The 21,518-nt window shown below is 38.2% G+C and overlaps 1 protein-coding gene across 1 annotated transcript in view; it reads right to left on the bottom strand.

Annotated features, from left to right (window-relative positions):
- Window positions 1-20,408, bottom strand: part of rcc2 (regulator of chromosome condensation 2) — a 112,990-nt gene extending 92,582 nt beyond the window's left edge. Inside the window, exon 1 of the mRNA XM_034171654.1 lies at window positions 20,265-20,408. The gene's annotated coding sequence lies outside the window, so the exon portion shown is untranslated. The remainder of the gene's footprint in view (window positions 1-20,264) is intronic.
- Window positions 20,409-21,518: the final 1,110 nt, after the last annotated feature.

Genomic DNA, 21,518 nt, shown 5'->3' with positions numbered 1-21,518 from the left:
ACACACACACACACACACACACTGATCTGAAGTTTTCTTCAACTCGCCTTTTTTTGTTTGTATGATATTTAAAGTTACTTGGTGAACTTGTTTCGTATCATATGCGGTGCATTTGACAAGACAGAGCTGAAAACGTCTTGTGTCACATCAGTCACTGCCTCCACTCTGGTCTAAGTTTTTTCTTTTTTTTACCGTATGCTTGCTCTTAGTTTGGCTGGTGATATAAAGTCAGTTGGAAAACTTTGCTTGTACTGAACGCAGTGTTTCTGAGAAGAATACAGTGAACAAGGCTGACATATTTACCTGTTTGCCATCACCAAGTTCATACAGATCATTAAAAAATAAATAGTCTTACAGACCAATTACACACATACATACACCTCTCTCTCCCTCTCACAAAGTCACTCAGTCTCTCTCTCTCTCTCACACACTCACACACACACACACAATCAAAATTACAGCAAGGTCCCTCACTTTGTGAGTGTATGTCACATGAGCCTAGGCTAATCGGTAGATGGTCAAATTGATGCCGATGTCTCAGTTGACCAAGAACCATATTTCAGTCTTGTTAGAGTTTAAAAGTAGGAAATTGCTAGACATCCAGCTTTTCACTGCTGCAAGCCAATCCTCTAAGGATTTTATGTGGATGAGATTACCAGCAGTTAACAGCATTTAAAACGGAGTATCATCAGCATAGCAAAGAAAAGTAATCCCAAACTGCCGCAATATGTGGCCAAGGGGTGGTATATAAAGGGAGAAAAGCAGGGGGCCTAAGACAGACCCCTGTGGAACCCCAAATTTCATGTCACTAAGGTTAGAGGTAGTGTTGTTGTACAAAACAGTGACAACGACTGACTGGTCAGGTATGATGTCAACCATGCAAGGGCATTCCCAGTAATCCCAAAAGTGCAGGAGCTGGTTATTACTTGGATGGGAGACCTCTTTGGAACACCAGAGGCTGTGTGTGCTTCTCCAGGTTTCACTGGAGTTGCATCAGGAATGGCATCCGGCGTAAAACTTGTGCCAAACGCCAATGCAGATCTGGCTGTATCCGCTGTACCCCAAACAAAAAATGGGAGCAGCCTAATGGACAACAACAACAAGGTGAGCCACAAGCTGCTGTGAAACCACTTTTTCCAGAATTTTAGAGTAAAATGATAGATTTGATATCGGCTTATAGTTTTTCAATACACTAGGGTCAAGATTAGATTTCTTAAGTAATGGTTTAATCACTGCAGATTTTAAACATTCAGGAACAGAAGTTAATGAGAGATTAATCATTTTCAGCACAGTTGGCCCAAGAGTGGACCACAGGTCCTTAAATAGTTTTGGTGGTATGGGATCAAATAAACAGCGTGTGCTTTTAGTAGATGTTACAAGTTTCATCAGCACACCTAATGAGATACTATCAAATTCTGTAAATCTAGGGAATGCCTCAGTAATGGCAGCCACCTCGATAGCAGAGTGTAGTGACTGGGTTAAGGCATGCTGGGATATGTTTAACCTAATGTTTATTTTCTTCTCAAAGTAATCTAAGAAATCTTGTGCTGTAAAAGGAGAGCGACTTACAGGTGGTTGTCCACGAATAAGTGTTGCCACCATGTCGAACACGAACTTTGAGTTATGCTTGTTATTGTTGATCAAATCAAAGTAATAGGTCCGCTTCGCAGCCAGTAGTGCAGGCTTATATTATAGTCTAAGATAGCATCACGCCACGCGAGGTGGAATACTTCTAATTTTGAACTATGCCATTTTCATTCTAGGCCTCTAGCCTTATGCTTGAGGTCATGCAAGTAATCACTGAACCAAGGTGACTGTGTTTGGGGGCGAGTGGTTTTAATTAGGGGTGCCGGTAAAAAAAAAAAAAAAATCGATTCACGTCCGAATCGCGATTCTTATTTATTACGATTCTGAATCAATCCAAAATGTCCAAGAACCGATTTTTAAAAAGCATTTTTTAAAAACATTTTCTTACTTAATCGCCGTGTGTACTGTTTGTCAGGCAACGGCTTCCGTACTACAGCGTCCCCGCGAGGGGAGGGTCCGGCATGCTTCAAACATTTGTGAGCTGCAGCTTAGCATGGCGGACGAAGAGCTAATTCAGCCAGCAACGTCTTTGCTGAAGGCAAATGTTTGAAGGCATTTTGGATTTTATTATTTGCTGCATAAGGAGGAGCTTGACATGACTTATGCAGTGTGCAAAATCTGCAAAATGAAAGACATGCTGTGGAGGGGAGCAGAGATCAATCACTAATGATTAAATGCAGAGTGGTGTATACAGAGCAAAAAGAGGTGAATAAAAAGAAACAGTGCATCATGGGAAACCCCCCAGCAGTCTAAGTCTATAGCAGCATAACTAAGGGATGGTTCAGGGTCACCTGATCCAGCCCTAACTATAAGCTTTAGCAAAAAGGAAAGTTTTAAGCCTAATCTTAAAAGTAGAGAGGGTGTCTGTCTCCCTGATCTGAATTGGGAGCTGGTTCCACAGGAGAGGAGCCTGAAAGCTGAAGGCTCTGCCTCCCATTCTACTCTTACAAACCCTAGGAACTACAAGTAAGCCTGCAGTCTGAGAGCGAAGCGCTCTATTGGGGTAATATGGTACTATGAGGTCCCTAAGATAAGATGAGACCTGATTATTCAAAACCTTATAACTAAGAAGAATTTTAAATTCTACAACCCCTGGCAAAAATTATGGAATCACCGGCCTCGGAGGATGTTCATTCAGTTGTTTAAAAAATATGGAATCACTCAATTCTGAGGACAAAATTATGGAATCATGAAAAACAAAAGAACGCTCCAACACATCACTAGTATTTTGTTGCACCACCTCTGGCTTTTATAACAGAGGCAATCTTCAGGCAATCATCTTTATAAATCTCATTGGAACGGCACCAAACAAACGTTCCGGCATCATCACCTTGCCCAATGCAGATTCGAGATTCATCGCTGAATATGACTTTTATCCAGTCATCCACAGTCCACGATTGCTTTTCCTTAGCCCATTGTAACCTTGTTTTTTTCTGTTTAGGTGTTAATGATGGCTTTCGTTTAGCTTTTCTGTATGTAAATCCCATTTGATTTAGGCGGTTTCTTACAGTTCGGTCACAGACGTTGACTCCAGTTTCCTCCCATTCTTTCCTCATTTGTTTTGTTGTGCATTTTCGATTTTTGAGACATATTGCTTTAAGTTTTCTGTCTTGACGCTTTTATGTCTTCCTTAGTCTATCAGTATGTTTGCCTTTAACAACCTTCCCATGTTGTTTGTATTTGGTCCAGAGTTTAGACACAGCTGACTGTGAACAACCAACATCTTTTGCAACATTGCGTGATGATTTACCCTCTTTTAAGAGTTTGATAATCCTCTCCTTTGTTTCAACTGACATCTCTCGTGTTGGAGCCATGATTCATGTCAGTCCACTTGGTGCAACAGCTCTCCAAGGTGTGATCACTCCTTTTTAGATGCAGACTAACGAGCAGATCTGATTTGATGCAGGTGTTAGTTTTGGGAATGAAAATTTACAGGGTGATTCCATAATTTATTCCTCAGAATTGAGTGATTCCATATTTTTTTTTCCCTCTGCTTGGTCTAAAAAAGTAACCGTTACTGACTGCCACAATTATTTTTCCTGATTTCTTATAGTGTTTCTTAAAGCCAGAAAGGTGCCATTTGAAATGACTTTAGTTTTGTGTCATGTCTGTGATCTGCTTTTTTTCTACAAAATTAAACAACTGAATGAACATCCTCAGAGGCCGGTGATTCCATAATTATTGCCAGGGGTTGTATTCTAGAATTAACAGGAAGCCAATGAAGAGAGGCCAATATGGGTGAAATATACTCTCTCCTTCTAGTCCCCGTCAGTACTCTAGCTGCAGCATTTTGAATTAACTGAAGGCTTTTCAGGGAACTTTTAGGACAACCTGATAATGAATTACAATAGTCCAGCCTAGAGGAAATAAATGCATGAATTAGTTTTTCAGCATCACTCTGAGACAAGACCTTTCTGATTTTAAAGATATTGCGTAAATGCAAAAAAGCAGTCCTACATATTTATTTAATATGCGCTTTGAATGACATATCTTGATCAAAAATGACTCCAAGATTTCTCACAGTATTACTAGAGGTCAGGGAAATGCCATCCAGAGTAAGGATCTGGTTAGACACCATGTTTCTAAGATTTGTGGGGCCAAGTACAATAACTTCAGTTTTATCTGAGTTTAAAAGCAGGAAATTAGAGGTCATCCATGTCTTTATGTCTGTAAGACTATCCTGCAGTTTAGCTAATTGGTGTGTGTCCTCTGGCTTCATGGATAGATAAAGCTGGGTATCATCTGCGTAACAATGAAAATGTAAGCAATGCTTTCTAATAATACTGCCTAAGGGAAGCATGTATAAAGTGAATAAAATTGGTCCTAGCACAGAACCTTGTGGAACTCCATAATTAACCTTAGTCTGTGAAGAAGACTCATTTACATGAACAAATTGTAATCTGCTGGATAAATATGATTCAAACCACCGCAGCGCAGTGCCTTTAATACCTATGGCATGCTCTAATCTCTGTAATAAAATTTTATGGTCAACAGTACCAAAAGCTGCACTGAGGTCTAACAGAACAAGCACAGAGATGAGTCCACTGTCTGAGGCCACAAGAAGCTCATTTGTAACCTTCACTAATGCTGTTTCTGTACTATGATGAATTCTAAAATCTGACTGAAACTCTTCAAATAGACCATTCCTCTGCAGATGATCAGTTAGCTGTTTTACAACTACCCTTTCAAGAATTTTTGAAAGAAAAGGAAGGTTGGAGATTGGCCTATAATTAGCTAAGATAGTTGGGTCAAGTGATGGCTTTTTAAGTAATGGTTTAATTACTGCCACCTTAAAAGCCTGTGGTACATAGCCGATAATGATATGTCTTTGGGATGGTTATGAGTAATTTTTTCCTCTAATAGTTCAAATTTTATTAGCAAAGAAAGTCATGAAGTCATTACTAGTTAAAGTTAAAGGAATACTCGGCTTAATAGAGCTCTGACTCTTTGTCAGCCTGGCTACAGTGCTGAAAAGAAACCTGGGGTTGTTCTTATTTTCTTCAATTAGTGATGAGTAGTAAGATGTCCTAGCTTTATGGAGGGCTTTTTTATACAGCAACAGACTCTTTTTCCAGGCTAAGTGACGATCTAAATTAGTGAGACGCAATTTCCTCTCCAACTTACGGGTTATCTGCTTTAAGCTGCGAGTTTGTGAATTATACCACGGAGTCAGGCACTTCTGATTTAAGGCTCTCTTTTTCAGAGGAGCTACAGCATCCAAAGTTGTGCTCAATGAGGATGTAAAACTACTGACGAGATAATCTATCTCACTCACAGAGTTTAGGTAGCTACTCTGCACTGTGTTGGTATATGGCATTGGAGAACATAAAGAAGGAATCATATCCTTAAACCTAGTTACAGCGCTTTCAGAAAGACTTCTACTGTAATGAAACTTATTCCTCACTGCTGGGTAGTCCATTAAAGTAGAGCGGCCTTTATTGTGGGCAGTCTAAGGCACACCTGTGCACTAATCATGGTGTCTAATCAGCATCTTGATATGGCACACCTGTGAGGTGGGATGGATTATCTCAGCAAAGGAGAAGTGCTCACTATCACAGATTTAGACTGGTTTGTGAACAATATTTGAGGGAAATGGTGATGTTGTGTATGTGGAAAAAGTTTTAGATCTTTGAGTTCATCTCATACAAAATGGGAGCAAAACCAAAAGTGTTGCGTTTATATTTTTGTTGAGTGTAAATGTAAATGTTATTAAGAAATGATCAGACACAAGGGGGTTTTCAGGGAATACTGTTAAGTCTTCAATTTCCATATCATAAGTCAGAACAAGATCTAAAGTATGGTTAAAGTGGTGGGTGGACTCATTTACATTTTGAGCGAAGCCAATTGAGTCTAATAATAAATTAAATGCAGTGTTGAGGCTGTCATTCTCAGCATCTATGTGGATGTTAAAATCGCCCATTATAATTATCTTATCTGAGCTAAGCACTAAGTCAGACAAAAGGTCTGAAAATTCACAGAGAAACTCATAGTAACGACCAGGTGGACGATAGATAATAAATAAAACTGGTTTTAGAGACTTCCAATTTGGATGGACAAGACTAAGACTCAAGCTTTCAAATGAATTAAAGCTCTGTCTGGGTTTCTGATTAATTAATAAGCTGAAGTGGAAGATTGCTGCTAATCCTCCCCCTCGGCCCGTGCTACGAGCATTCTGACAGTGTGATTCTGGGGTGTTGACTCATTTAAACTAACATATTCATCCTGCTGTAACCAGGTTTCTGTAAGGCAGAATAAATCAATATGTTAATCAATTATTATATCATTTACTAACAGGGACTTAGAAGAGAGAGACCTAATGTTTAATAAACCACATTTAACTGTTTTAGTCTGTGGTGCAGTTGAAGTTGCTATATTATTTTTTCTTTTTGAATTTTTATGCTTAAATAGATTTTTACTGGTTGTTGGTGGTCTGGGAGCAGGCACCGTCTCTACGGGGATGGGGTATTGGGGCGATGGCAGGGGGAGAGAAGCTGCAGAGAGGTGATTAAGACTATAACTCTGCTTCCTGGTCCCAACCCTGGATAGTCACGATTTGGAGGGTTTAATAGAATTGGCCAGATTTCTAGAAATGAGAGCTGCTCCATCCAAAGTGGGATGGATGCCGTCTCTCCTAACAAGACCAGGTTTTCCCCAGAAACTTTGCCAATTATCTATGAAGCCCACCTCATTTTTTGGACACCACTCAGACAGCCAGCAATTCAAGGAGAACATGCGGCTAAACATGTCACTCCCGGTCTGATTGGGGAGGAACCCAGAAAAAAAGGTGCAGGGGCAATCAAAGAAGATGAGGTAATAACAGAAACCATGGACAGAATACAATACAACTATAACCAGGACAGAGCATGAACATGAGAACTGAAAAGAAAACCCAACATTATAGCATAACTGAACTCACAAATGAAATGAGCAAAATTAACAAGTGAAAAACTAATGATCAAAAACACAAACTGGCTGAACAAAACTAGAACAGAACAATGGCAAAAGCATGAAAGTAACAAAGAAACAAAGTGGCAATGCAAAATCAAACAGAAAAACAACGGGTGACTATAGAATAGTGCAGTAAAGAAAACAAGATAACTGAAGGTAAATAATAACAAAAACCTGTGACTAACGCATAATACAATAAATGTGATAAGCAGAATAAACCAAGTCTAAAGTGACTAGGTGTGAACAAATACAAAGAGGATGAAATAGAAACAAAACCAAAGAAAACATAAGCATGACAACCCGACATGAACATGAAACAAGACCAGACATACCCTAAGCGGGACTATACATGACTAAAAGACAAAAGGCTCAAAACATGAAAGAGGAAAAAACAAAGTCCAGAATCAGAACAGCTGGCCCAAACGGGCCAGATCATGACATATAGCTGGCATTAAGGAGCCAAGAAATGGAAAGGCTTCTTTGAGTGTAATGGTATGCTTTAGTGTCTCAAACATGACAATAGTCAATGTAATATTTTCCATATGTTGAGCATACATAAACTTCACAGTTTAGTGTCAATGTCTGTTGTTTGACTATAGTCCAAGTCTGGGTGTCCATTAGGGTGGTCCATAAAAATGGTCAAAAAAAATTTTTCAAAAAACTTCAAGTCTCACCCTCTAAATTTGTTGTACCTAACATAAAAAGACATCATGCACAATTTCATAAAACTCTAATAATTTTTACTGGTAGCACACAGCCCTTAAAGATTTTGCTCGCAATAACTTCCAAATTATTTCTGTCAGTTTAATATTGATATGTCAGAACAGAAATTATGGCAATACATTGGAAAATCAAATATTTTCATATTCCATAAAATAGTTAACATTAAACATGAATTGTGAGATGCAGTTCTTCTCGTACATGTATCATGCTCCTACAATACCTACATACTGGGGTAGCAAAGATTTTGTAACAGTCAACCATTGCATTTTCATTTTATTGATGAAATACTGTTTCATTATTGATAAATTTAAATGTCTATGCTTTATATATTTCCACATATATTTTGATCTAGCTCCAAACAATAATATTCTTTATGCTTTGCAGTACTTAATATTCAAAAAGGTATGAATCAGCACAAGAACCAATTATACAGCTGTGTAACATAAGAGAACATCCTTTACATGATAATGATATTTACGTTGTTTGCATCATGACCAAGACTTGCTGCCGTTTCAGTCAGAATATAGGTGGCACTTCTGTCTGTTGTTTTGGTCCTATCCAATGCTGCTGCAAGTCCTGGTGTTACAACAGCTTTAATTTTACTGGCTTTTTGTGACACTGGCATAACAAATTCTTCATCTGGACTTTCTGTGTTCTCTTCACTCTGGCTGGAGACAGTGTCAGGTAGTGAGACATTAGATAGTCCAGGCTCCTCCAGTTTCTCTTTGTATTTTGCTTCTGCAGCTTTCCTTTTTTCTGCTCTTTGTTCTTTGGCAGTTTGTATTTTATCTATGCCTGTCATGCATCCTCTACCTTTCTCTCGCTGAGCAAGTAGGAACTGTCTGTCATCTTCAAACTTTATCATTGTTAGGACATCCTGATGTGCCATGTCAAACAAGTCCTCCAAAGATTCACAAAACACTGTTTCATCTTTCTTCTGCTTGTCTGTATTGCGATTCTTTTTCAATGTTTTCCATTTTCCGAACACCTTTTCTAACTTTGTGATCAGATGCTGCTTTGCCCTCAGTGGGATTCTAGCTCTCTCCCAAAAAGGAATTGCCATGTCTATAGAGGTCACAGCAGCATCATGGACAGTTTTCTTCAAATCAGTGTGTTTGAAGAAAAATACCTTGAGTATTTGCCCATTTGAGGGCAATTTGTTTCCCTTTATTTCAGTCGGTGGAACCAATAAGGTATACAAATGTTCTACTTCTAGTAGCTGACATGTTTTACTGAAGTTTCCAGTTAATGGTTAAGCATGTTAAGTCAGCAAGTGTCTCTTTTTACATTTATCTCATGTTAGATTCACCATCACCAAAGATCTGAAAGAAAAGAAGCTGTGAATTGAAGCAAAATTTTCAGCTTGTAGCCTAAATAACATTTTTGAAAGTATGTTGTTTTTGAGAAATATTTAAACCCAGGTATAGTTTTAAATTGAATATAAAATTATACTTTAGTTACACTCAGGTGGTTAACTTCTATCCTCTTTATAAGTGATGTGATTAGATACTGGATAATGGATAACCTATTGCACGGGCACTCGGGCAGCGATAATTGATATATTTACAACCTTCAGCTATGATGTGCTACCTCTAAATATTAATGTATGACAAAAATATTGGCAGGCTTTCTTTTTTCCCAAAGCATCATAAAATGAAGGGGTGAGAGTAATGAATTTCTAACTTTTATTTTTTTGAACCACCCTAATAGAAATGCTTAACTTTACTAAGAAGAAATGGTGATCCAATCATATAATCAATCACACTATTTTCAACTGTTGTTGCCTTTCCAATCAAGTCAAATCCACATCTACCATTGAATATACAAAGGGAGAGATTTTTACACATTTCCAATAGTGCTTTTCCGTAGCCACCATGATCTTTGTGCGTGTCATTTGACTTTCTATGTGTTGGAATGCTAAACATTTCTAACTGACTTAGAACTGTCTGGTTGTCTTCATCTTCAATTTCATCTACATAAACAAGATCACAATTTTCTTGAGTATGTGCATTCAAGTCCCCACATATCATAACTGTTTTCCAAGTTATTATTAAGGATAATCTGAGTGAGCTCATCAAAAAGTCCTATACTGGAATATTTGGTATTATATGGGGGAATGTACACTGCCAAAATTATCAAATCTTTGTCGTAATTAAGCACTTTCTTACTTTATGTGCTACCTCTAAATATTAATGTTTGACAAAAATATTTGGCAGGCTTTCTTTTTTCCCCAAAGCATCATAAAATGAAGGGGAGAGAGTAATGAATTTCCAACTTATATTTTTTTGAACCACCCTAGCGTCCATGACAACTGCCACAGAAAATTTCAGGCCTCTAAGTCCATTATCTGCTGAGAAATTCTACCTTGAACATGGCTCCAAAAATGACGGCCATAACTTTTGCCTAAAAAATGGCAGACCCCATGCACACTAAATTGGCCATATCTCAGAAACTACTTGGCCAACAGGCCTCAAACTTCAGGTTTGTGGTTCTGAATAGTCTGGGAATATTTGATTAAAATTTTAAGAAAATTGTAGACAAAGTGCGTGAGGCCCGTCAAATATTTGTTGAATTGACATGGAATGACCCCCCTTTCACACCGGGCCTGCCACTTTGATGCAACTTAATGCCGAGTTGATGCAGCTCAACACCATCACATGCTTAATTTTTTCTGCATCAAGCACAGGATGCAGAAAGGAAGTAGTTTTCTTGCAAGTTGAGGCAACTGACTGCTGTGCGCCATTGTTGCCGAGCTATAAATCACACAGGATTGTTGTCAAACTTTTTATACCATGTACACAATGCAGTAAAACTACACCGCTCAAAGAGCACATGAACAATTAAAAGAAAAAAATGCTTGTTGCAGCCTGGCTGCAGCTCATCACATTCACCTCCTCAAATTCTCTCCCAATTGTGTTAAATAAAGTTGTAGCTTCTGGTGCTACATTGATTAGCTCTTACATGTCTTATGCCATGCTCACACCACATGCCACAAATTCGCATGCCTTGCCTGGCGATGGACGCGCCACCATTGCCCGGTGTGTTACTCTGCCTATTTTTATTCTCTTATGAATAGTTTATCTGTTTTATTCTTTTACTTGTTTTTAATTATGTATAATTATTATTTTTATTTATTTATTTATTTTAATTTTTTATGTTGAACTGTTCTGTGTGAGGCACCCTGAGATGGCCTTTGTTGTGATTTGGCACTTTATAAGCTGATTAAATTGAAACTGAACAACATTTTATTGAGTCTTAAAGTAAATATGAAATTGGTTACTAGATCCTTAAACTCTGGACATAAACTCTACATGGTGGATCCTTGATCTCTGGACATAAATAGAAATAAACAAAATATGTAGTTTTTGTCAAAACCATTAACTTTTAGACATAATTGGCATGAATATCTTTCCATACATCTTAGCTGAGGTCTTGCAGCTGTGCTGCACATCAGGATGTAATTCATAAACAATGCAGGACGTCTCATTTTGGGAGGAAAAAATGTTTTAGTCGACTGTAGTTTCTTGTTTGTATTACGTTTGGAAAGAGGTGTCCCAGTTAGTGACTTCAATCCACACAAAAGTGACTCACGATATTTTAATGGCTTTGAGAGGGGTTAAGAAGCAGACTTGCCACTTCTGAAGAGCAGCGAATCAAAGAACCACGAGCCGGTGGATCGAAGCATTGCTTCAAAGCTTCACGCTTCAAAGTGGTGTCGCGCTGCAGAAACTGTGGATTACAGAGCCGCTACAGGGTCTGTAATCAACGTAGAAAAATTATTTTTCCCGACAACACACCCAAAAACAACGACTGCTCTGAAGGACCAATAAGGGAATCGTTAAGCAAAAAGACTACTGATATCGGTGGATCAAATCATTTCTTAACGATACTCGAACAGAACCGGTTCTCGATACCCAACCCTAGTCATAATTGTGTTATAAACCAGTCACCATTTTTTATTATACATCTGTGTAGTTAATAAATAAAATAATCTTCACGGACGATTCGTTCACGTGTGCATGTGAAAAAAAAAAAAATTGCTGCTGCCACTGCTGCGGTGCTGCTGCTCGCTCTCCCCTCAAACTCTGTCATAATTGTGAAATAAAGGACAAAAGGGACATAAGTCCTGCTCATAGGCTGGCTGCCAGAGACAGGACATGTTCAGATCAAGTATAAACTCCAGACATCTCCACGTCACTACATCTCCAGTCCCTGACTCGTCATCGCGGCGCGACAAGACGAAAAAGTTCAGATTTTTCAACTTATGGGAGGAGGGCGATGCGATATGCCACAAACGCGCCAATCGCTCAAAATCGCTTCATTCGCGTTGCAGTGCGTGGCTTGAACTTTTGTGGCGCCACAACGCGTCCTTCCATAGGGATTACATAGCAACCTGTCGCCACCGTCGCTCGCGTGTCGTCCGGTGTGAACGCGGCATTATGCGCATGCTCTAGTCTTCTTCTGTGTTTTAGGAGGATATTAAAGTGCCACACACAGTCCTGGCATATGCACTACAACGTTAAATGGAGCTTCGAGGCACAGAATTTGTTTTGAGGCACAGAATTTGCTTCGAACATTTTTTGTAACTGAATTATTTGAGTTACTCGACTAATCGTTTCAGCCCTACTTCTGAGTTTTCCTACTTTTGGCAGTAGCTTTGGAGCCATCTCTGTTTTCAAATTTTTGGCCACCTTAAAATCTTTACAAATGTGTTTTTACTTCAAGACTAATTTCTGATTACTGTACATTTTGAAGTTCAAAAACTTTTCTTACATTAGAAAACTCAGCCACACTTCCGGATGAGCCTCGAGGGAAGGTAGACGTGTCTCCTGAGGACTCTCACATTTACCTGTAAATTTAGTCGACAATGAACCTTTAACAGATGTGCGCTGTGTAAGTTACATGAGGACAGTTGGAAAGTGAGCCTTTCTATTACTTTGGTTGAGTTTTACAGAACTTTTTTTCAGAAGAAGCATGCCTCCAAAGAAAGCTAACGAGCAAGCAACAGGTGCGGCTAGCTGTGCTAAAGCTAAAGAACCTGCGGACACTGTGGAGCAAATCGGCCGTTTTGCAAGCAATTGAAGCCATGAGAGCCGAACTTTTAGCTAAAATGGACGAGAATGCTGACATCCAAAATGACCTGATGCGCAGACAAATCGATACGCTCACAAATCGATACGCTCAGGGAAGAAATGAAAGCAGCAAACGAGCAAGCTAATATTGAGGTTTGCATACTTGACAAGCGCACAACTAGCCTGGAGGAGGCTAGTTTAAAGATCTGTTCGGCCATATACCGGAGATGGGAACACACCAACTGATACTTGGAGGGGACCTTAACACAGTCCTTAAACCTACACTCGATCGTTCAAGAATTTTAAATTCCACACCTTCCAAATCAGCTCATATCATAAATACTTTTTGTCAGGCCAGTGGCATAGTAGACCCATGGCGATTCAAAAATCCCTCCTCCAAAATGTTCTTTTTTCTCTGCAGTCCACCAAACATATTCAAGCATAGTTATTTCTGATCATTCTCCAGTAGTTTTAGAGCTTTGGCTTCAAAATAGAGTGCAACTTCAAAGGAACTGGCGATTTAACTCTTCCTTACTAGCTGATGAACATTTTGTGGAATTCACTGACTCTCAAATTGATTTCTTTCTTGAAACAAATCGGCTGCCAGGTACCAATATTTTAACACTCTGGGAAACTCTTAATGTTTTTATCAGGGGTAATATAATTGAATACACAGCTCGCCTCAATAAAAAGAGATAAAAAAAAATGAATGAGCTAATTAAATTAATTCAGGACGTTGATCAGCAACACTCTTCTGCACCCATGCCGGACCTTCGCAAAAAGCGAATAGCACTACAAACTGAATTTGATCTTCTTGTCTCTGAAGAAGCAAGTGAGAAATTTTTAAAATCCAGACAAAATTACTATGAACATGGGGAACGGGCAAGTAGGCTACTTTCTCATCAGCTCCGCCAATACTCAGCGAACAACTATATTACTGAAATACAATCAGCAAAGGGGGCAATGAAATCAGACCCGAAAGATATTAATGACCAATTTAAACTCTTTTACTCATCCTTGTATTCCTCGGATTGCTCTCAAAATACTGATCAAAATTTCTTAGATAATATTACTCTTCCAATAATAACTAACAGAGACAGGACCTCATTAGAGCGACCAATTTCTGAAGCAGAGATAGGACAGGCAATAAAATCTATGAAAAACAAAAAGGCTCCAGGCCCAGACGGTTACACAAATGAATTTTATAAGGCCTTCATCTCTAAGCTGACACCTTTGCTGTCCACAGTCTACAGTGAATCACTTAAACAGAAAAATCTACCTGAGTAGATTGAGAGTCATACCGTCTGATTAGCCTCCTTACATATGACTATAAAATTCTTACAAAAGTCCTGGCTCTGAGACTGGAATCCGTAGTGCCAAAAATTGTACATTCAGATGAGACAGGGTTTATAAAAGGTAGGCAACTGTTCCATAACCTTCGGAGGCTCCTTAATATAATGCACTCAAACCATTCCACCCAAAAATCAGAACTTGTGATTTCACTAGATGCACACAAGGCATTTGATCAAATTGAATATGGCCATCTCTTTAATACGTTACAGAAGTTTGGATTTGGTCCAGTGTTCATTTCTTGGATTGAGACTCTGTATGCAGCACCCCAGGCAAGAATAAGGACTAACAATCTAAATTCCTCTTACTTTCGTCTTCATCGAGGTACAAGACAGGGTTGTCCTCTGTCCCCTCTCCTTTTTGATCTAGCAATTGAACCTCTCGCTACTGCGTTACGACTAAACAATGAGGTACATGGTATTACCCGTGGAGGGTCAATTCATAAAGTGTCGTTATATGCAGACGATCTGCTTTTATTTATATCGGATATATTTATATCAATCCCTAAATGTCTAGATATTATCTCTGAGTTTTGGAAAGCATCTGGTTACAAAATTAATTTTACCAAAAGTGTTGTTTTTCCAGTTAATGACTTGGCCCGAAATGGCACTTACACTACACAGCCATTTAAAACTATATCAGCTCCTTTGAACTATCTCGGAGTAAATGTTACAAGCAAGTACAAAGATTTGTTTTCAGTGAACTTCAAAACTATTCTATTTCAAATTAAGGAAGATTTGAATCGCTGGTCCACCCTACCTTTGTCCTTAGCTGGACGTATCAACTCATAAATGGTAATACTGCCCAAATTGCTGTATCTATTCCAAACTATCCCAATTTTTCTACCAAAATCCTACTTTAAGGAACTTGATAATTATATCAGTACATTTATCTGGAATAAATCTATACCTCGGGTACGAAAAACAGTTTTAGAGAGACGTAGGGTAAGTGGAGGATTAGGTCTACCAAATTTTTTATGCTATCACTGGGCGGCAAACATTTATAAATTTACCTTCTGGTATAATACAGGTATGAATGGGGATGGCCCAAGTTGGTCTTTAATGGAACAAAATTCATGCACCCTAACCTCTTTAGCCTCCTTGTTGTGTGCGCCTCTGCCTTTGGCAGTGGACACACGAACTAATAATCCTATCTTTAGAAGCAGTTTACGTATATGGACTCAGTTTCGCAAGCACTTTGGATATAAACAAGCTTTGGTTTCTATGCCGCTTGCTCAAAATTTCCTTTTTAAACCATCTTTGATACAGTTTTTCATACATGGGTGGGAAAAAGTATAAAGAATGTTGGGGATTTGGTTTATGGATGGTAGCTTTGCTTCATTTGAGCAATTGTCTACAAAATTCAACCTACCAAAATCCCATTTTTTTAGGTACCTTCAAGCTCGTGACTTTATCCGTCAGGAGTTCAAATCATTTCCGGTGAAACCAGATGTCTGTCCACTTGATGAATGTCTCACAAGCAAATCTCACCATTCGGGTGGCGTATCACGGATATATGCTATTATATCAGGAATAAACGCTCCTTCACTGTCTCCTCTTAAAAGGCAGTGGGAAGAAGATTTAGATACAATCTTAACAGAGGATATTTGGCAGAGATGTATAAACAGAATATATACCTCTTCTATCTGTGTCAGACACAGACTAATTCAATTTAAAGTATTCAACCGTATGCATCTGTCATGGAGCAGATTAGCTAAAATATATCATGTAAATCCCAACTGTATCCGATGTCAACAGGCACCTGCTACTCTAGCACATATGTTTTGGGCATGCCCACGTTTATGCACATTTTGGTCAGATATTTTCAACTCACTTTCTAATATCTGTAGAAGGGTAATTGACCCAGATCCTGTAATTGCCATATTTGGAGTAACACACAGATCTTGCTGTGTCAAAGGGCCAATCACAGTTAGTTGCATTTTCTACCTTATTAGCTCGTCGTTTAATCCTTACAAACTGGAAGTCTCCCTCACCTCCTAAACACTCACGCTGGGTGAGTGATGTAATGTCTTTCCTTCAGCTGGAAAAGATCAGAACAACAGTTCAAAATTCAACAGAAAAATTCCAAACTACATGGCCACCCTTTCAAGATTATTATGAAAATGTCTTTGATGCAAACTCTTTAAATTAGCAAACTATCTCTATTCACCATTATCTGAAAACGTGTTCACCGCTGACCTCCTAATTTTCTTTTTCTTTTTCCGTGTTCCCAATATTTTATCATTCCTTTTTATTATCTTAAAGTACAACACTTTATTTTCTTCTCTATAATATGTTTAACGCAATTTTTGTTACTCATATTTACATGCTCCACAAGGGTGGGGGTAAGGTTATGATGGTAATGAGCAGAGTAACTTTATACAAAATGTATTTTATTTTTGATATACACTCCTTTGTAGAAGTGTAAATGTGCGTTGATTTGTTCATTTTGCATATTTTTTTAAAATAATAAAAACATTTTGAAATAAATAGAAAACTCAGCCACATGGGGTGTGCAGCCAGTGCATTCTGAGTGCCGGTTCCAAGCCCGGATAAACGAGGAGTGTTGAGTCAGGAAGGGCATCCAGCGTAAAACAAGCCAACCGAACTATGCAGACTAAGAATCGAATTTCCACACCGGATCGGTCGAGGCCTGGGATAACAACGTCCGCCACTGGTGCTGTTGCCCAACAGGGTGCTGGTGGAAAATGGGCTACTGCTGGGCAAAGACGACGAAGAAGAGGAGGAGAATGTTGCCACAAACAGCGGGAGAAGAAGAAAACTAGAGGTTTATGGATGTGCTGAGGGAGGACATGCAGGTGGTTTGTGTGACAGAGGAAGATACAGGGGACAGGGTGAGATGGAAACGATTGCTCTGCTGTGGCGACCCCTAACGGGAAGAGCCGAAAGACAAAGAAAGAAGAAGAAAACTTGTAATTAAAATAGTTTAAATTAAAAAAAAAATCTTTAAAAATCTTTGATGTTCATCTGTAAATTACAAACATAATTTCTGTTGTTGATAATTTCTTGAGTAACATTTTTAGACAAATAAAACAGCATGAGAAGTAATGCTTACATGTAGTAGGGTGATTCTTTAACTACGGGCACTATTGGCCTTGTAAATGTAATTTCCACCACACCATTGCCTTACAATATAAAGCGCCTTGGGGCAACTGTTTGTTGTGATTTGGCGCTATATACATGTGCTCTGATGTCACTGTTTATCTCCATAGAAACTACCCAAACAATCTTTCATACAAACTGTTTAAAGGGACATTACAGTGTTGTGGTGGAAATTACGGCGATAGTGTGGGACAACTACATTTTGTTCAAAAAAATCACAACAGTTGTATGACATTGAATACCCCAATTATGTTTTGATTATTTTACTGATATTTTATTCAGAGATATTTTAAAACATTAGAAAAAAAGGTTTCTTTACCATTCATTTTTATCATTGAAGATCAAAAGTCTGGGTGTGGGACAAGCACAAAACGGCAATATTTGCATGTAATGATGCTGAAAAAAGGTGAAAAAGTCATCATAGACTACTAGAACAAATTTCTTAACACACTTTCATTGTAAAGATAACTATAAAAGTGTGAAATCTCCCCTTTTTTCTGTTTTTCATACAGTATGATCAAAGGACATAAATGCCCGTAGTCTAAGAATCACCCAGTAATGGTAGATTCATTCAGAAAATGTTTAAATGTTTCTGATGTGGGACAAGAAATATATTTCTTAAAATATAAAGAAATATGAAACAACATTGTGCTATTTTCTTTGATTACTTGATAGTAAAATTTTAAAGAAAAAAAATCTCATCTATTTAAACTTAAGACTTTTCTTGTAGTTACAGCAGTAAATTAAAAAACTTTGTAGCTTTATCTGGTAAAAATAAAAATAGATTGAACACTCAGCTCGATAGTGACTGATTCAATATCCTGTAGCTAAAAGCTAATTTAACTGATAAACTCCAGCAGAGCACTAACGTCATTATTTTCACTCAATCACCTCAGACAAATTATTGTCCTTTGCTCAAACTCAATCTTGTGACTCGCAGACAAGATTAAACTCTCTGCTGTATTTTAATGGCATTAGCATTTTTAGCAGGTGGGAGCTTCACCCGTTAGCGCCACTTAATACATGATTACTAAAGGAAAAACGCAACTCATATCTTTAAATGTCCACAACAAAGTAAACAGGAGAACCAAAATATGACTTAATAAATTCCCAAGCCCAAAACAAAATTATTGGTGGCTTGCAAACCAACACAGTGCATTACTGCCACCAACTGTTTGGATGTGGAACTGAAATGAACTGAATGAATGAATTCTGATGTATGTTGTCAAAAATAACCTAGAAACATTCACCACGTGAGTAAACACCTGGATTTCTGGTAATTTCTGGAAAACTTTCATCACTGAACATCTTAAAATCTAGTCTAAAATGAACTGGAAGCCAGTGGAGTGAGTAAAGTACAGCTGTAATACGTTCATGTCTGGAAGTGTTCGTTAAAAGATGAGCAGCAACATTTTGCACAAGTTGGAAGCATGCAAGAGAAAACTGTTTAATACCAGCATAAAATGCATCAGAGTAATCAAGTCTGGAGCTATGAAAGCACGGATGGCCGTCTCAAAATGATGTCTACTGAGAAAGGGTTTTACTTTAGCCAGAAGACATAGCCGGAAAAAACTTGCTTTGACAACAGAGTTAATCTGTTGACTGAACCTCAAAAAGCTGCCAAATATCACTCTCAAATTCCAGACAGCTGGTTTTAAATATTAGCTAGAACACCAAAGTTTGACAGTACAACATTCGGCATGCCAGAATCTCCAAACAACCATCTGCTTTACCATCATTCAGGTAAAGGAAATTTTGGGATAGCCACTGCTTTACATCATGAATACAATTAAATAATGATGACAAAGCATCACTTCCATTAGTCCTCATAGGCAGATAGATTTGCATATCATCTGCATAACAATGAAAGGAAATGAAACTGAGCCCACCAGGAACATGTACAATGAAAAAAGAATAGGGCCAAGACAAGAATCCTGTGGCACTCCACAACAAAGAGGAGCAATTGATGGAGAGAGATCACCAATCATAATGGAAAAACTACTCTGTCACACATGATTTAAGCCACTTAAGTACAGTACCATGAATGCCAACAAGATGTCGTAAGTAGGAAACACGTACTGTGTGATCCACAGTGTCAACGGCTGCTGTGAGAGCCAACAGAAGCAGGACAACAGGATTCCTTGCATCAACAGACAGTGATGTCATTATGTACTTTTAAAAATGCTGATTCAGCAGTGTCATGACCTAAAACCAGACCAGAAAGTCGGACATAAATAAAAACTTCTCTAACATTTCAAAACTAGGCTTAAATCACAACTGCCACTTGTGTGTGTTACACAAACAAGGTTGTGAAGAAAGTGCAGATTTGCCTTGCAATTAATTCAGAATAGAACGTCTGATTTAATTTAGTTGCATTTCAAACTTCACACTTTTTGTAAACCATCTTACATAAAACGAGCTCAAACAATATGTTCGGGCATCAAGTGTCAAGTCTTTTAAATTCAGACTTAATTTTGTCATCTTTCGCTGTTCCACGTCTAACATGCAGCCGCTGAGGATGAAGTTGAGAAAACAAACAAAAGACAAAGTAAATGTGCTGTGGTTCATTAGCTAGCTGCTAGCATCGACCGGCTAAGAAGCTAACCAGTGTCGCTCTTTGTTCACGGAATGGTTGGACAGCTGTTCTTCCACCGTGGTTTTTAGCCAACAACATCTGAACTTTTACAGCCACAAGGGGTGCAAAAGCCTGACAACTTCACGAGTCCCACAGAGCAGCCAGGTGCGGAAAGTGCATATTAGAGCGTAAAAGGCGCTAAAGTGATTCATGAAGCTAACGTTACGGCGCTGCTGTGGCTAACACAAGCGCCCCAACTCAAGAAATGTCAAACCGCAACAACAAAAACTTTCCAAGCATTTCCAGATCTGGACGCGTCTAAAGTTTCGAATGCACCGTATCTTCGACTTGGAATAATGTGTAATTTGCTGAAGGCAGATGATGTACCAGAGCGTCCCTGAACCAGCAGCTCGCTGTCCGTCTCCGATTTGATTGATTTGAACAAAAGAAGCTGCTTTCACACCACGTGGTTTCATTTACTATTCACACGGCAAAACGAGCGCACGCTCCCCACGGAACAACACAAATAAATAAACGAATGACGAAAGAACAGTAAATCAAACAAAAACGACAAGCACCTGGAACGATTTAACACGAAAAGAGCAGCACAAAATATGTCCGTTTATTTCCATTTAACGACACAACTGGAATAATTTAATGAGAATTTTCCACCAAAATATGCTTTTATTGTGAAAGGACGGTGGCAAAACAAAAAGAAAATATTTTAAATAACTGCAGAAAACAATTATTCGTCATCGTTTCCGCATAAACGACATAAAATCAACTCAAAACTAATAAAACACCATTTTCCCCTCCGTCAAATCGCTGTTTGTTAGGATGTACTGCTGGACGGACAGACAGACAGATGATACAGACAGCTGGATAAGCAGATAGATAGATAGATAGATAGATAGATAGATAGATAGATAGATAGATAGATAGATAGATAGATAGATAGATAGATAGATAGATAGATAGATAGATAGATAAGCAGGCAGATAGATAGATAGATAAGACAGACAGACAGACAGACAGTTAGATAAGCAGGCAGATAGATAGATAGATAGATAGATAGATAGATAGATAGATAGATAGATAGATAGATAGATAGATAGATAGATAGATAGATAGATAGATAGATAGATAGATAGATAGATAGATAGATAGATAGATAGATAGATAGACAGACAGCTGGATAAGCAGATAGATAGATAGATAGATAGATAGATAGATAGATAGATAGATAGATAGATAGATAGATAGATAGATAGATAGATAGATAGACAGCTGGATAAGCAGATAGATAGATAGATAGATAGATAGATAGATAGATAGATAGATAGATAGATAGATAGACAGTTAGATAAGCAGGCAGATAGATAGATAGATAGATAGATAGATAGATAGATAGATAGATAGATAGATAGATAGATAGATAGATAGATAGATAGATAGATAGATAGATAGATAGATAGATAGATAGATAGATAGATAGATAGATAGACAGCTGGATAAGCAGATAGATAGATAGATAGATAGATAGATAGATAGATAGATAGATAGATAGATAGATAGATAGATAGATAGATAGATAGATAGATAGATAGATAGATAGATAGATAGATAGACAGTTAGATAAGC

This window comes from Thalassophryne amazonica, chromosome 6 (assembly GCF_902500255.1).
Source record: "Thalassophryne amazonica chromosome 6, fThaAma1.1, whole genome shotgun sequence".
Classification (NCBI taxonomy): Eukaryota; Metazoa; Chordata; class Actinopteri; order Batrachoidiformes; family Batrachoididae; genus Thalassophryne; species Thalassophryne amazonica.
Note: the sequence above shows the minus strand (reverse complement) of the source record. Positions and strands in the feature narration are given on the sequence as shown.